The following is a 16,466-nucleotide window of genomic DNA, read 5'->3' on the forward strand; positions in this document are numbered from 1 at the left end:
CAGCGCTAGTTTGGATGTGCATGCAGATCATTGTCAGATGTGCCTACAGTAACTACAGGGTAAGGCAGTGTAATAGCAGTGTAATAGCATTTGCTGCTCGAGTCATAATAATTACTCATTCTTTTTTGGTCCATTTCATCATTTTAAATGATATCTGTCAGGGTAATTGAACGGAGCTAACACTGCTATGGTAACACCTCTCAGGCAACACACACAACAGAGCAGATTGGATTCTGGAGCACCTGATGTAGAATCAGCCCCCCCCCCCAATCCTAAACTTCACCAACAGTGGGGGAAAATGCCAAAATGCCAAAATGACCCAAGATCAGCGTCTAGAGGCAACTTCTCCCTACACCCTGTCTTGAAGAGCGGGGCTGACAGTCGTACTGTCAGAGTGCTGCAGAGCATCTGCCCCTCACTGAACTCTGGCGCAATGCAGTGTGGACCACAAGCAGGGGTGTTCGGCAAGATTGGACGCCTTTGCAGCATCTAAGCCAAAACAGATTGGAGTAGCAGAGGTGCCAGTGTGAACTGCTGGGCGTGTGGATGAGCCAAGCAGTGCTCACTTCGGGTTCAATCTCTGTAGAACCACCAGTTACCATCAATGCTAATAGGGCCCATGCTGCCAAAAGGAAAGGCCTTGATTAATGAATAGTAATTGAAACAGCCAATATCATATTTTTATCTATGGACGCCACCACAGAAACAGACTAGAATGTTATTTGTTATAATATCATGGCAGTTGTCAAGAAATCTGTTGACTTCCTTAGAGCAGCCCCATAGACCCTGCACAATAAGAATAAAGTGAACCTTAAAAAAAGGCCATACCATCAACAGCTCGTATTAACAAAAATAACTAATATATGCGCCATTTAGTAAGGTAGCACATAGAAGACCCAATATCAAATGGGTAACAGTTTTTGTTAAAACACCAAAAACAGGTAATACAACAGCCTATGCCGCCAATGGAGGTGTGCACGCAAAACTGCTACATGATGTCACCGAGGCTCCTTCGCATTTTGTTTAACATTCTGGCCTCGTAACTAATCAAAACCCAGCAGATGTTGTCCCTGCTGACAGTGAGGTAAACAACAATATTAGGAAACTGTGGACAGCGTCAATTCCGCGGACTTCCCAAGGTGACACAGCCGAAAATCTGATTGAGTGGCGACAGCATCTCCGGGGAAAATAAAAAAGGATGCCGGGTGCAGCGGCAGGTCACACAACCACCTCTTTCTTTCCATCCTTCTTCACAATAACTCTTCCCTTTCTTTTGTTCTTCATAGAACGTTTCTCTTCAGCCTTCTCTCTCTCCTCTCTATGTCACTTACCCTCATTCTTTACCACTCCATTATCTCTCTCTCTATTTAACCTCATTCTTTACCACTCCATTATCTCTCTCTCTATTTACCCTCGTTCTTTACCACTCCATTATCTCTCTCTCTATTTACCCTCGTTCTTTACCACTCCATTATCTCTCTCTCTATTTACCCTCGTTCTTGACCACTCCATTATCTCTCTATTTACCCTCATTCTTTACCACTCCATTATCTCTCTCTCCATTTACCCTCCTTCTTTCAGCTGGTCGCTATTGCAACGGTAAAAGGCAGTGTCCAAACAAAACACAACTGTGAGACAAATTAGTTGCTGTTTTTTTACCAATCCGAGAGGCACAGGGGCAGCAACAAACATATCCCCAATAAGGCTCTCATTTCTCATTGGCCAGTGTCTGCTGCGGGGGCCATTGGCAGAATTAAGGCTCATGAATAACAATGTGGCACTGTGGACTGAGAGCTACTGAGAGCTTCCCCACTGTGTCATATTGATATGCTCCCAGTCAGAAAATAACCTGGTATAATTAGCTTTCACAAGCAGGTATGGCAGCATGAGAGGCCGCTCTCCAGGCCAATATAAACCTTGAGGGAACATTGCATTGAATTTGTTCTCAGATGAGGAAAGGATAATGAGGAAAAGCAGCTATTGGCGAGAAGTAAGCTTTTTTGAATAACACATAGGTCGGTATTGCAAAACGAATAACAGTGACACGATATCATGTTTGCATAACATAATCTGTATCTTAGCTTTTTGCGAATAATATTCAGCTCCTTCTGTACAGGTGAACCTATTGCAAAACATGCAGATATTTTGAAGTGACATCATCCAAGTATCCATGATGCATTCATTATATCATGGACTGGAAGTGAAATGGTCAAAGATATTTCTTTTTTCATTTAGGAAATCAGTCTTTACCATTAATGCAGACATGGCGTGGAGTGTGCTACGGCGTCATCATAATTATCCAAATAAGCTGATGGGTGGGACACATGAAAGGTAAACGTCACATCCACGCAGCCACACACACACACACACACACACACATGGTTTGATGTGGCTAGGTCACCATTCTAATGCAATTTAAATGTAAAGACAGTTCTCAAAAGCTCCCAGGACTTCAATCATACATGATACTTGACTATAGTATGCCTTCATTTAAGTATATATTTTAGGGTTGTGGGATACAAACTGATAGAATATTCAACGCCACGTCTGACCTCGGATCAAAGTGAATTGCGCAGTATCCGGTATGAAACATTGTTTTAAGGGGATTGTTTCATATATGTTCCAGATGAAAGATTGATAGTTGACATCCCATGCATCCCCTTTTCCTATAATTTCCTATTATTCATACTAATCCCATAGATTGTGAAGCGGAGACCCATGGGAAGTCTAATTGCGACCATCGGCACAGAAGTTGTGGCAGCATCTAAAACAACAGAAGCGTCACCCCATGTTATAATAGTCAAACACATTTGAATCTAGACATCCTAAAAAAGACTTGAATAAAGACACAAAGCCCAGAGACTGTAACAACCATCAGAAGGCCCCTATACAAACTTATTTGGAAAGTGTTGGGGGAATACCCTGCTGTTGAAACCTGAGACAATTATGAACGAACGACCGGATGGATGCTGCCAAAAAGATGGACACAGTAGGTGGGGTGACTCGTGATGAGCGAGGGAAGCCTGGTAGAAACAGGTCTCCACAGGGGGATGCTGCGCTCCTGAGAGAGGAAAACGTGGGAGAGAAGGGGCGGCTCGCTCCCTCGCCTCAACTGTGGAAGCAGGTGGCATCGCCGGCGGCAACTCTTTTGCTGCCCCAGAGTGCTGCACCCATAGAAGTTGTCCCGTGGCCACCCATTCATGTCCAGCTTAGGCCCACTGAGGGAGGAGCAAGTGTGTGCGTGTGTGTGTATGTGTGTGCGTGCGTGTATGTGTATGTGTGTGTGTGTGTGGTGTGTGTGACAGAGGGAGAGACAGAGAAAATGAAAGGGAGCAAAAGAGAGAGACCAAGAGAGAAATATATATGCATAATATGGAGTAAGAGAGTACATTGGAAACTGGGAGAAGGACAAAGTCTCCCATAACGTCGGAGTTGAGTGCCCAAAAAGCTCATCACTAAGCTAAGGACCGTGGGACTAAACACCTCCCTCTCCATCCTGGATCCTGAAGGACCGCCCCCAGATGGTAAGGGTAGGCAACAACACATCTCCCACGCTGATCCTCAACACAGGGGCCCCTCAGGGGTGCATGCTTAGTCCCCTCCTGTACTCCCTGTTCACTCATGACTGCACGGCCAGGAACGACTCCAACACCATCATTAAGTTTGCTGATGACAACGGTTGTCATCGGTGTCAGAGGAAGGGCCAAAAATGTTAAAGACTCCAGCCACCCAAGTCATAGACTGTTCTCTCTGCTACCGCATGGCAAGTGGTACCGGAGAGCCAAGTCTAGGTCCAAAATGCTCCTTAACAGTTTCTATCCCCAAGCCATAAGACTGCTGAACAATAAATCAAATGTCTACCCAAACAACTTGCATTGACACCCCCTTTTAATTTTTTTTACACTGCTGCTACTTGCTGTTTATCATCTATGCATAGTCAAGTTACCCCAACCTACATGTACATATTACCTCAACTAAGCTGTACCCCACACATACCTACTGTATATAGCCTCGTTGTTGTTATTTTATTGTCTTACTTTTTTTACTTTAGTTCATTTAGTAACTCTTATTTTCTTAAAACTGTATTGTTGGTTAAGGGCTTGTAAGTAAGCATTCCACGGGAAGGTTTACACCTGTTGTATTCCGCGCATGTGATAAATACATTTGATTTGAGCTCCGACTGGATGCCGTCCCAGACAAACAGCTTGAGTCACAGTTTGACTGAGGACCCGGGCACCTCGTTTGGGCTCGGCTCTACAAGATGAGCCCACACTCTCTCCCCATCGTCTGAGTCCACAGTGCCGCCTGGCCAATCCAGCTGACACATATAAACACACATACAGCACTCCGTGACAAATGCAGTAAATCCACAGCTGTAAAAACACTGGGAGAAAACCAGAGAGAGCGTCATCGACTCGACAACTAGTGGGGCTGGCAGTGGCACAAGGGAGCTAAATCAGACTCAAATCCCGACAAACAAACTCCAAGATGAGCCCCTGTTCTCATGAATGATTCAATTTCACTGCATCACTTGGACTAGCAGTGAGAGAACGGGGTAAATTAGATAAATAATCAGAAACCAAGCTAATGACTTCCTAGACTCCCAGATGAAAATAATGTATCTTGTTTATTTGGAGCTAATGGACACTCCAGAAACGTGACACTTGGGCGATGTCATTATTTTCTTTCCCAGACTACGTCAGTCTTATTTTCGGGACTAAAGTACACAGAAGTATAGCTAAGTGTGCTCCGTTACCGTCAAGGTCATGCCCAAGGAAATGAAGGAGCTCGCCCCCTCTGACCTCCCTCCCCCAAGTCTACCTGGTTCTCTATAGATGATGCATTAGGAGTGGAACAATATGGTACAAACAAGGAGAGGCTTTCATTACCAAGCTCATTTAGGCTGGTGTAAATCACCTGGGTTGTGGTGTAATGAAACACATGGAGCCTGGGCTGACACGTGGAGCCTGATTCATAGGGGCACGGTCTTTCAGGTGAATTGTACCATTCTACCGTTTGCACATCAATTTAAATTAAATAGCCCTTAGCGCAAGTGATTGGTGCAGGAATTTATATCAGGGGAAAGTTCTTTCGAGGGGCAGGGTGCACGGAAGGGAGTAGAAGATTCCTAGGAGGACTGGTAATGATGTAGACATGAGACATAAATCAGAAAAGCATGAAGATGTTTCATCTTCGAGGCGAGGATGGCTCAACGCAAAGTTACCCAAAGGTTAAGCGAAGTCGGCCGCCTACTCCTACATAAGACGAGACAATCGAGAAATTGCCACCTTAGACGCTTTCACTTTGAGTCGGCTTACTGGAGGAAGCGCTGAGCTATAGTAGACATCAAATGGGGGTCTACTCCAAGCTGCCAATTAAAAGAGGAACGGAGGAAGAGGGAGGACAGAGGGATTTCTGAGCAAAGGAGGAAAACATCAGCTGGGAACGAGGTCGGTGTGCTTCAAGTGTTCCGTTTAACCAACTGCCCCTGTCAGAACCCTTCTTTTTTTTTACTGTTCTGATGTATCCAAACGAAACCCACTCCCACAGCTAACAAATTCACTGAGACCTCCTCCTCCCGAACATTTACTTTCATTACGACACATGTTTAACCAGTGCCCGCACCGCACCGCGCAAGGCTATTCCTCTGGCATTGTATCACATTAGACCCGAGATATGTCAGGGTTTTCCAGAGGAGAACAGTTCAAAGTTGAAAAGTCACCTGTCAAATTCACACACTTTTTTACTTCTTCAACTTGTGGGGGCATAAGGAAACCCAAAGGGATTCTCAAACCGCCCGGCTACTGGATTCATTCCTGTTTCTTTTTCTTCCTCTATACCTTGAGAGTTATCAATCCGCTCCCCATGGGGAAACCTCCCAAAAACATTTTCCACTGCCACCTTAGGCCTTTTTTTATGAATCACTGTTGAATCTGGTCTAAGATCCAGGCTTGCCCATTGGCTGGAAGGTTAGACTGTCAGGCTGAATTTACTATATCTAATTGGCCAAATGGAAATACAGCAGGTTCTAATCAAGCCGGGTGGAGAGAAAGGAGGCAGGCAGGGCTGAACAACTATATCAGGTGACATAAAAAATGGGGGGGGGGGAATTATACTTTTTTTCTGTGAAAAGCACAGTATGGAATAGAGGGTTAGATGAATGAGGAAGGCAAACATGAACAGATTGGAATTGGGTTCATATTCCTAAAGTAATCATCAGACTGGATTTAATTTTATTGCTTGCATGTTCTGTGTATTCCACGGGGGGGGACATTACTTTTTCTGTCAGAGCTCTCTTCTCTATTACCCTTTCTACATAGTTCTGTTTGTATTGTCGGCAAACCTCCCTTGGCTTTATTTAATTGTGGCACATTTTGTTTCGGTATTCACAACACACCATTGTCTCATGCTGTGGTTGACGGATTCTATTACTGACAGGTGCTCAACGCGACCATAGTTTGAGGGAAATAGCTTGATTCATAGTTAGTCGGCACTGCACCCCCTGCACCACATGTATAAGTTAGGACAGATGGGTCAGAAAATTGCAGAAGCAAACTGCTCTGCCTTATAAATAATAGTGTTGGTCTCATACAGCACACAATGTTATCAATGGAAAGTAGATAGACTAAACACAAACTCAGCATATTTGAGGCTGGAGATTCATTTCTAAAAAAATAAACCCGCATCCAATAACTTGGGTGTGTGCGAGAAGCACACGTATGATAGATTCATGCTTAAATTCATATGACATCGCTTTGTTTGAGGAGTTAAAATGCTAATGCAGGCCTTGACTTTAAACAACGGGGGGAGACACCCGAGGGAGGGCTTTGCAGGTCACGCATGGCCAATGATCGCACTACTTGCTCATCCGCTTGGCATGGTAAGCTCCCTTTTCATTTCGGAGGTGGGTAGTTCTCCTTCTCATCAGTCTTCATAATCTCTATCCTACCTCATGCTTAGCCGAGGAATTTACTCTCAAATTTTGATTTATATGGGAAGTTCAACACCAAGCCAGAATACATATCTTATAATACAACCCCCTCGATGAGCATATATCTGCAATAATTATAAACACTAAATCAAGTTATTTATTGCCTGACTGAGTATTCAACCAACATTACATATGGTTGTTGCATCTATGGGTCAAATATTTAAGATGCAAACATGTCATTTATGTACTATAAACCAAACAGTGCATTGTCATGCATGAACTGGGATACCCCCCTTTAAAAAACATACAGGGCCTTCAGAAAGTATTCACACCCCTTGACTTTTTCCACATTGTTGTGTTACAGCCTGAATTTAAAATGAATTAAATTGAGATGTGTTACTGGCCTACACACAATATCACATAATGTCAAAGAGTTTTTATACATTTTTACAAGTTCATTAAAAATGTAAAGCTGAAATGTCTTGAGTTAATAAGTATTCAACCCCTTTGTCATGGCAAGCCTAAATAAGTTCAGGAGTAAGAACTTGCTTAATAATTAATAAGTCTTGCTTAATAATAACTTGCTTAACTCACTCTGTGTGCTATAGTGTATAACATAATTTTTAAAAATTACTACCTAATCTCAGTAGCCGACTCGTACAATTATCTGTAAGGTCCCATAATCGAGCGTTGAATTTTAAACACAGATTCAACCACAAAGACCAGGGAGGTATTCCAATGCCTCGCTAAAAAGGGCTCCTATTTGTAGATTGGTAAAAAAATAAATACATTTAAAAAAAGACCTTGAATATCCCTTTGAGCACGGTGAAGTTGTAAATGACACGTAGGAAGGTGTATTAATTCATCCAGTCACTACGAAGACACAGGCCTCCTAACTCAGTTTCCAGAGGAGGAGGAACCCGCTCAAGGATTTAACCACGAGGCCAATGGTGATTTTAAAACAGTTGCAGAGTTTAATGGCTGTGATAGTAGATAACTGAGGATGGATCAACAACATTGCAGTTACTTCCGCAATACTAACATAAAGTGACAAATACAAATATACCAAAACATGCATCGTGTTTGCAATAATGCAATAAAGTAATACAGAAATAAAAAACGGGGCAATGAAATGAACTTTGTTTTGAATACAAAGTTATGTTTGGGGCAAATCCAACACAACACATCACTGAGTACAAGTGTTGATATTGTCAAGCATGGTGGCCGTCGGTCGTGGTATGCCGTCGTCTTGGTATGCCGTCGGTCGTGGTATGCCGTCGGCGTGGTATGCCGTCGGTCGTGGTATGCCGTCGTCTTGGTATGCCGTCGTCTTGGTATGCCGTCGGTCGTGGTATGCCGTCGGTCGTGGTATGCCGTCGTCTTGGTATGCCGTCGTCTTGGTATGCCGTCGGTCGTGGTATTCCGTCAGTCGTGGTATGCCGTCGGTCGTGGTATGCCGTCGGTCGGGGTATGCCGTCGGTCGTGGTATGCCGTCGGTCGTGGTATGCCGTCGGTCGTGGTATGCCGTCGGTCGTGGTATGCCGTCGGTCGTGGTATTCCGTCGGTCGTGGTATTCCGTCGGTCGTGGTATTCCGTCGGTCGTGGTATGCCGTCGGTCGTGGTATTCCGTCGGTCGTGGTATTCCGTCAGTCGTGGTATGCCGTCGGTCGTGGTATTCTGTCGGTCGTGGTATTCACGTCAGTCATGGTATTCCGTCGGTCGTGGTATTCCGTCAGTCGTGGTATGTCGTCATCGGCAAAGACTAGGACGTTTTTAGAAGAAGAAGAAGCGCTGGAGGAAAACCTGGTTGTCTGCTTTCCACCAGACACTGGGAGGAAAATGCATGTTCCAGCAGGACAATAACCTAAAACCCAAGGCGAAATATACCCCGGAGTTGATTACCAAGACGATATTGAATGTTCCTGAGTGGCCTAGTTACAGTTTTGACTTAAAATGGCTTGAAAATCTAGCAATTTTCAACAACCAACTTGACAGAGCTTGAAGATTTTTTTAAAGAATAAAGTGCAAATATTACAACTGTAATCACTGCCCAAGGTGATTCTAACATGGGTGTGAATACTTTAAATGAGATATTTCTGTATTTCATTTTCAGTGAATTTGCCAAAATTCCTAAAAACATGTTTTCACTTTGTCATTATTGGGTATTGTGGGTAGATGGATGAAAGAAAAAGTTGATTGAATAAATTCAGGCTGTAACACAACAAAACGTGTAAGTCACGAGGTATGAATACCTTCTGAAGGCACTAAAGGCTGGCAAAACGCCCAGAGCCTTTTTTTACGGAGGTGACTTTTTGTCAGAGACAGCCAATTGATCTTCGATGAGACATTATCCCGCTTCAGCTCGGCGAACTCCTGTTACACCATGCTCGCTCGTCTACTCCATATCGCCAAGTCATCAAATGGCCAAACTTGAATTGGCATTAAAAAAAAAAAATGTAGAGAAGAGCAAAAATAAATGTTCGGCAAACTTCTATGATTTAAAGGGTTGAGAGAGAAAAGGGCAAGCTACAGAAGCGGGAATATGTGGCCAGATTAATACGCAATGGGGTATAAAGTAGAGAGAGGACTGCAGAGTCATTTGTCGGGGCCATCTAAGGCTGATCGACCCCTCTGTGTAAGGACATTCCATTTGGTTTGTGCTTCAGTGCTGTGAACATTCTCTCAAAATATCACTAGCATTTCACCAGTGATTGTAAATAAATAAAGACTCTGAATACCCCTCTAGCTTGTACTAATAGTCAATTGTATACAGTCACATGCCATGTGCTCCATAGGCATTTGCTGAAACAATGAAAAATGCATAGATCAAGGAACAAATGCACAAGATTGTCGGTCGTGGTATATAAATAAATTTGACTTGAGAAACAGAAATGCCAAAACGAATGATGATAATGATGAAAACAACAGAATATCCACTTGGTTGGATATTTGGCAGTGTTGAAAGAGAGTCTGCCTATCCCGCCAGTGAAATGTATGCTTACGACATCACAACAGTTAAGTCTGAGGATTTGAAAGTGGAAGGGCATAGGAACGGAAGGGAATCTTAAAAATAATTGTTTCTTTCTAATATAAATATCTCAACAAATCCTTGAACCCTGAAGTAGGTCTAATGCCAAGAATGACGGACACTTGACCGGATTGCAAGCTCAATGGTGAGGGAGTAATAGTCTTCCCTATGCTTGCTTTCTCTCCCCCACCTCTCTGTCTTTGATGAGGAATTTTTACTTTTAATTATGTTTTGTTTGTTTCATACATTCTAGCCTGCATTTGACAAAGTGAATAAAGCCCCAAAAAACTACGATGTTATACTTGTAAAATAAGTTAACTATTGACCTGCTGTTGCTTCAAATCCCCAGTGGTATATAATGCAATACTCAACACTCAACCTGATGGTAAATATTATATCTGAATTACTGGGAACTAGTGTAAAATCAAAACACACTGGAGTCAATTTAGTTCAAAGAAAAAAGCATCTAGCACAAAAGCACATTTTCCTTATTACAACACGGTACTTCTTTCACATTTTCAGAGTGTTTGTCTCAACGAGGGGGAGCGGGTCAAACACGAAACAGCACTTGGCTGATGAGAGGCGAGACCCTTTCCTGTGTAGAGACGGAATCGGCAGAAGATAACCAATCAAGGCCCAAAAGTGATGGTGGAGATGAAAACTTCAGAGAAAAAGGGATAGAAATGAGGGGGAAGAGGGGAGTGAAGGAGTCTCCTTTATGACCCTCTTCTCCTACAAGGGGGATCATACACAGGCGTGACACAATGCTATCAGCCTATCAGGCGCTCCCTTAAGGTCTGCAGAGATGCCGGGTGATATATGACTTTGATATCGCCGGTAATTACTGGCCGTGAAGGCCACAACGCCTCAGGGGAAAGAAAGGGAGAACACAAAACAGGAAAGGCGCTGGGTCGCTGATGAGAAAACGGCAGAGGCTGTTGTTGTTCGATATCGTCGCCGTTTGTTTTTGAAGTACTGCGGGTCGCCTGCACGTTGTCGAGATAGAGCCTGATTGATATGAGAGCACCCTGCTGCAGGCGGAAGCACTTCTGATGAATAATCTAGCCTCACTGCAGAGTTTATTGAGGAGAGATTTCCAGAGGCCCCCAAAAAATAAACCCTGTGTAGATAAAAAAATAAATAAATAAAAAACACTCGATATACTGGTCTAGTTGACAGCGTACTTTCATTGGGAAGGGTAGGTGGACTAAAATGTGGTAATTGGCACCAATTACATCAAATTAGTCCCAGTTGCATTGGTTGAATTACAATATCATTAGCCACCTTCCAGTCGCAACCCGGCCCCACACACAGGTGACACGTCTTTGAGTGGCTGTGATTTTCCAGACACGTAATGGCCACCGCATGCGGGAGCATCAGTAATGACTCAGAGCCATTCATCCTGTCGGGGGCATGGTGGGGAGACAGCTTTCATTTTGAGATGCATTACAGCACTCACTGGCGCGGCGGCATGCTATCACTCAGGCATAAGCTATTAGACCTCGCTTAAAAGACTGTAATGGAACCAAACACCTTGCTAGAAGAGACTCTGTACGCTGGTGGGATTTTTAGTAAGCAACCCGTCTTTCCATGGGGGGAGGGGGGTTCTTTCCATTCTTCCGAAGGGAGGAAAAGTACGTTGAGCTAGCTAAATGTGTATTGACGGATAGCGGGCTTGGTGACATGGATGGGTATTTTTCTGATGATGGATGCTAGCCTGTGGCTTAGAGTTTGAGCTTGCAGCCTGGTTCGTTCTATTAACTGGCTGTGAATGATACCCAGACCATGCCCGTCAAAATGACTTAGCCAGTGCCAGCAGGGAAGACAGGTGGCTCATGGGCTGGAAAAAAAAGAGAAAGAAATCCCAAAGGAGGAACATTCCATTAAGTGGGAGAGGGAGGCACAGGCAAAGCAGGGTAGGATATCAAATACCAGGGAAGTGTGCCTCAGTCGCTGGTCTGTATGCCAGTGCGAAATGCCCATTTAGTTTGGAGGACATTGTGTACGAAAGCCAGTAGCTGACAACGTGAAGGAAACCAATATCCTTTTCATGGGTAGACCTAAAGAAATATATGAAAACAATCACTGCGGGAAAAAAATATTGGTGAGAGTTTGCCTGCTATTTTCTATTTGTTATAGCATATATACCTAGTCTGAACACTATGCTAATGCATTTTGTTATGTGATAATCTGATCAAAGCCAGTCAATTGTAATCAGGAAAAAAGCGCAGCAAAGAATAATTACTGTGATTTGCTTTGAAGTATGTAAAAGTCTGCAACGGTGTGATGAGCGGTCCATTCTTCTGCATGTATTTTCCCCCACATTATCCATTCAGGGAAATCAGAGGAATCCAACAAACAAATGCAGAGCGAGCAATTTTCGGGCCCGCTTTTCATCTCGTGCCAGCTTCTGCATTATCCCTCACCTTTGAACGTACTTTTTTCAGAGTTTTTGTTTCTGTTTAGTTTCTGTTTGTTTTGTTTTATTATGAGCTTAGCTACCGGTTTCCTAGCAACAGCTATGGGAGCTTGGTTGCACCCGCTGGTCCATTGCGCTTTCCTGCACGCTACCTCCTTGCACAGGCCTTTTCACATGCTAATGTGTTAGCCATGTTGCTAGTATTACAAATATCTCAGGACTCTACCCTCCCCGAGCCCCCCTCACCACCCACAACCTTTATCCACTTGCCAAATTTGCCTCAAATACAATAAGCGCTCGCTCTGAATCAGGTTTCACTTGTCGTTTAGCTTTTGTGAGTTGCTCTCCGCTAGCTCTGTGATGGTAAAGAGGTGCACTTCCCTGCTGGCGTCCTTTTTTTCTGGTTGTCTTTTTTGTTGTTCTGTTTCTTCCTCATCTCCAGTTCGATTCATTCCGCCAGGGATTACTGTTCTGAGTGGGCGGTGCAGGAGGGATGACAAGGGAGATGCTATGGGGCGGATCAATTTTCTGACAGTGGTGTTTGGACCTACCTTTTTATCCTTTTTATACTTCTCAACACCAGAGAGTATCTCATCTTTGTCGTGCATTACACTCAAAGTGGAGGGAAAGGCAGTTAGGTAATGCGCAGAACGCCATTAGAATTCTCAAAGCAGCACATGGAACGCTGGGTCTGGAAAACGAGGACGTGTCAACACTGAATAGCAATTTAGATAAACCTTATCTCGGTGGAGTGCTCGTAACCTACAGTATTCATGAGGACGTGATCATGACAAGCGCTACAAATCCTGGTACATGTCTGCAGCTTTTAAAGGGGGCTTGAACCAAATCATGCTGTGTATCTATGGAAAAGGGTTTGACAGACAACCTCGGTCGACCATCTCTCCTTACTAGAACTGTGCATAAGGATCATCATACCACAGCCAAAAAAAACAACAATGAATGTGCTTACTTTCCTTAAATCGAACACATTTGCTGCATGTACAGTATGCTCAAAGCCTGTGTGATCTGTGTACATCTGCTTAATGTAGATCCTCAAAATATGTGTACAATCTCTTAAATCACTGTCAAAGTGCTGTATACTCTTTGTCTGCACGGACAAATCGGCCTCCATTTCCTGGTATCCCCACAATGTAGCCGTAACTCTGAACAAAGCGCTTAGGCCTGGCAGGGGAGCTCACCAAGAAAATATTTATGTTGAAAAATAAGAGATAATGTATGCAAATCAACATTCATTTCTATCACAGGTCAAATGTATTTGTGGTATGAATTTACAGCCAAGTATAGTTTGCTTTGTATGTTTCTATGTTTTGGTTGGTCAGGGTGTGATCTGAGTGGGCATTCTATGTTGGATGTTTTGTTTGTCTATTTCTATGTCTGGCCTGATATGGTTCTCAATCAGAGGCAGGTGTTAGTCATTGTCTCTGATTGGGAACCATATTTAGGTAGCCTGGGTTTCACTGTGTGTTTGTGGGTGATTGTTCCTGTCTCTGTGTTTTGCACCAGATAGGGCTGTTTTTGGTTTTCCACGTTTATTGTTTTTGTTAGTTTATTCATGTCTAGTGTCTTTATTAAAAAACATGAATAACCACCATGCTGCGTTTTGGTCCGCCTCTCCTTCACCTAAGGAAAACCGTTACAGAATCACCCACCACAACAGGACCAAGCGGCGTGGTAACGGGCAACAACAGCGAAAAGAGGAATGGACATGGGAGGATGGTTTGGACGGCAAGAATATGGACTATACTACTTGGGAGGAAATAGACAGGTGGGCGGTCGACCCAGGGAGAGTGCCGGAGCCCGCCTGGGATTCGATGGAGCAGTGCGCGGAAGGTTACAGGAGAATGAGGTTGGCTAAGCAAGCACGGCGGCGCGGACGGAAGCCCGAGAGTCAGCCCCAAAAATTTCTTGGTGGGGGGGGGGGGCACAGGGGGAGTGTGGCAGAGTCAGGAGTCAGACCTGAGCCAACTCCCCCTGTTTATCGTGAGGAGCCAAGGAGGAGCTCAGAACCAGAGCTGGTGTTGGAGGTGAGCGAAGCAGAGACTGTGAAGGAGTTAATGGGGAAATTGGAGGAGAGAGATATGAGGGAGTTGCTGGTTTGGTGCATGAGGCACGACATTCGCCCGACGGAGCGTGTCAGGGATTTAATGGCACCTGGGTCAGCTCTCCATACTCATCCTGAGGTGCGTGCTAGGGGTCTGGTGAAGACTGTGCCAGCCTCAAGCACCAGGCCTCCTGTGCATCTCCCTAGCCTTGCACGTCTTGTGCCATCTCAGCACTACAGTGCTCCTAGCAGTGCTAACCGTGGCAGGCGTGGTGCTGGTCAGGCACCGTGTTATGCGGTGGTTCGCACGGTGTCCCTAGTACACGTGCTTAGCCCGGTGCGCTACACCCCAGCTTCCCACATCTGCCGGGCTAGGGTGAAGATCCAGCCAGGGTGGTTGGTGCCAGCCCTGCTCTCAAGATCTCCAGTACGCCTTCACGGTCCGGTCCATCCAGTGCCACCTCCACACACCAGCCCTCCGGTGGCAGCTCCCCGCACCAGGCTTCCTGTGCGTGTCCTCGGCCCAGTACCACCAGTGCCAGCACCACTCATCAGGCCTACAGTGCGTCCCGCCTGTCCGACGCTGCTGCCGGAGTCTCCCGCCTGTCCGGCGCAGCTGCCGGAGTCTCCCGCCTGGCCGGAGCCCCTCAGCCCAGAGGCGCCAGAGCCCCTCAGCCCAGAGGCGCCAGAGCCGCCGCCCCTCTGTCCCGAGCCGCCGCCCCTCTGTCCCGAGCCGCCGCCCCTCTGTCCCGTGGGGTCATTAAGTAGGGTCGCCATGGCTAGGAGGCCACGGAAGCGGACAAGGTGAGGGACTAAGACTACGGTGAAGTGGGGGCCACGTCCAGCACCAGAGCCGCCACCGCGGACAGATGCCCACCCAGACCCTCCCCAATAGGTTCAGGTTTTGCGGCCGGAGTCCGCACCTTGGGAGGGGGGGGTACTGTCACACCCTGACCATAGTTTGCTTTGAATGTTTCTATGTTTTGGTTGGTCAGGGTGTGATCTGAGTGGGCATTCTATGTTGGATGTTTTGTTGGTCTATTTCTATGTCTGGCCTGATATGGTTCTCAGAGGCAGGTGTTAGTCATTGTCTCTGATTGGGAACCATATTTAGGTAGCCTGGGTTTCACTGTGTGTTTGTGGGTGATTGTTCCTGTCTCTGTGTTTTGCACCAGATTAGGGCTGTTTTTGGTTTTCCACGTTTATTGTTTTTGTTAGTTTATTCAGGTCTAGTGTCTTTATTTAAAAACATGAATAACCACCACGCTGCGTTTTGGTCCGCCTCTCCTTCACCTAAGGAAAACCGTTACAATCGGAGAACATTACAGAATTCTTGACCGCTTCCACTCCAAACATTGGATTTCTTCAAACATTTGGATCCATATTCAGATTTGAAAAATACTCCAACAGGCTCTGGAATCAGAGTAGCAAGTACTCCTGCTGCACTGTTCAATTATTTAGCCATTTAAACATGTATTTTTTGAAGAAAACATTCAGTTTTTGCCATAGCCCTTACTGGCTTTCATGCAATTTAAACATGAGCTTGTCCGAGGTGTTGGACTTGACAGCAGTTGCTATCCATTGGAGCGCTGCAATTGGTTGCCCAACATTCTGGGGCGGGGCTTAGCGAAGGGTCAATTTAATCTCCAATTAAACTCAATTCAGAAATGTAAATGGAACACAAATTATCAACATTGGAGAATTGTGTATTATTTTCAATGAGGACGTGTTCCCCTGAATGGACAAAGTTAGTTCATGATATCCCCCCCACTCTGCCCTGCCAACCCCAGACAAAGGCTCAATAAAAGGTAACCAAAATTGCAACGGCAGCACTTGGGGCTCCCCTGTTATTGTAATGGTGAGAGGTTAGCATGTCTTTGGGGTTTGATATTTGTGTTTAACTTTCTCAATCATCATAATTCACAATTAATTCAGGATTATCCGTAGTCATGGTAGCATCCACATTAATGTAGAAGCGTTTAGAAACATATTCTATTGTTATTTACAATAAAAGTGACTCCAAAAT

At 44.9% G+C, this 16,466-nt stretch overlaps 1 protein-coding gene across 4 annotated transcripts in view; it reads right to left on the reverse strand.

Moving 5' to 3' along the window:
- The window catches only part of LOC112259967 (adhesion G protein-coupled receptor L3), a 342,605-nt gene that overhangs the window by 181,756 nt on the left and 144,383 nt on the right, over window positions 1–16,466 (reverse strand). The gene's annotated exons all lie outside the window — the stretch shown is intronic.

This window comes from Oncorhynchus tshawytscha, linkage group LG10 (assembly GCF_018296145.1).
Source record: "Oncorhynchus tshawytscha isolate Ot180627B linkage group LG10, Otsh_v2.0, whole genome shotgun sequence".
NCBI classification, from domain to species: domain Eukaryota; kingdom Metazoa; phylum Chordata; class Actinopteri; order Salmoniformes; family Salmonidae; genus Oncorhynchus; species Oncorhynchus tshawytscha.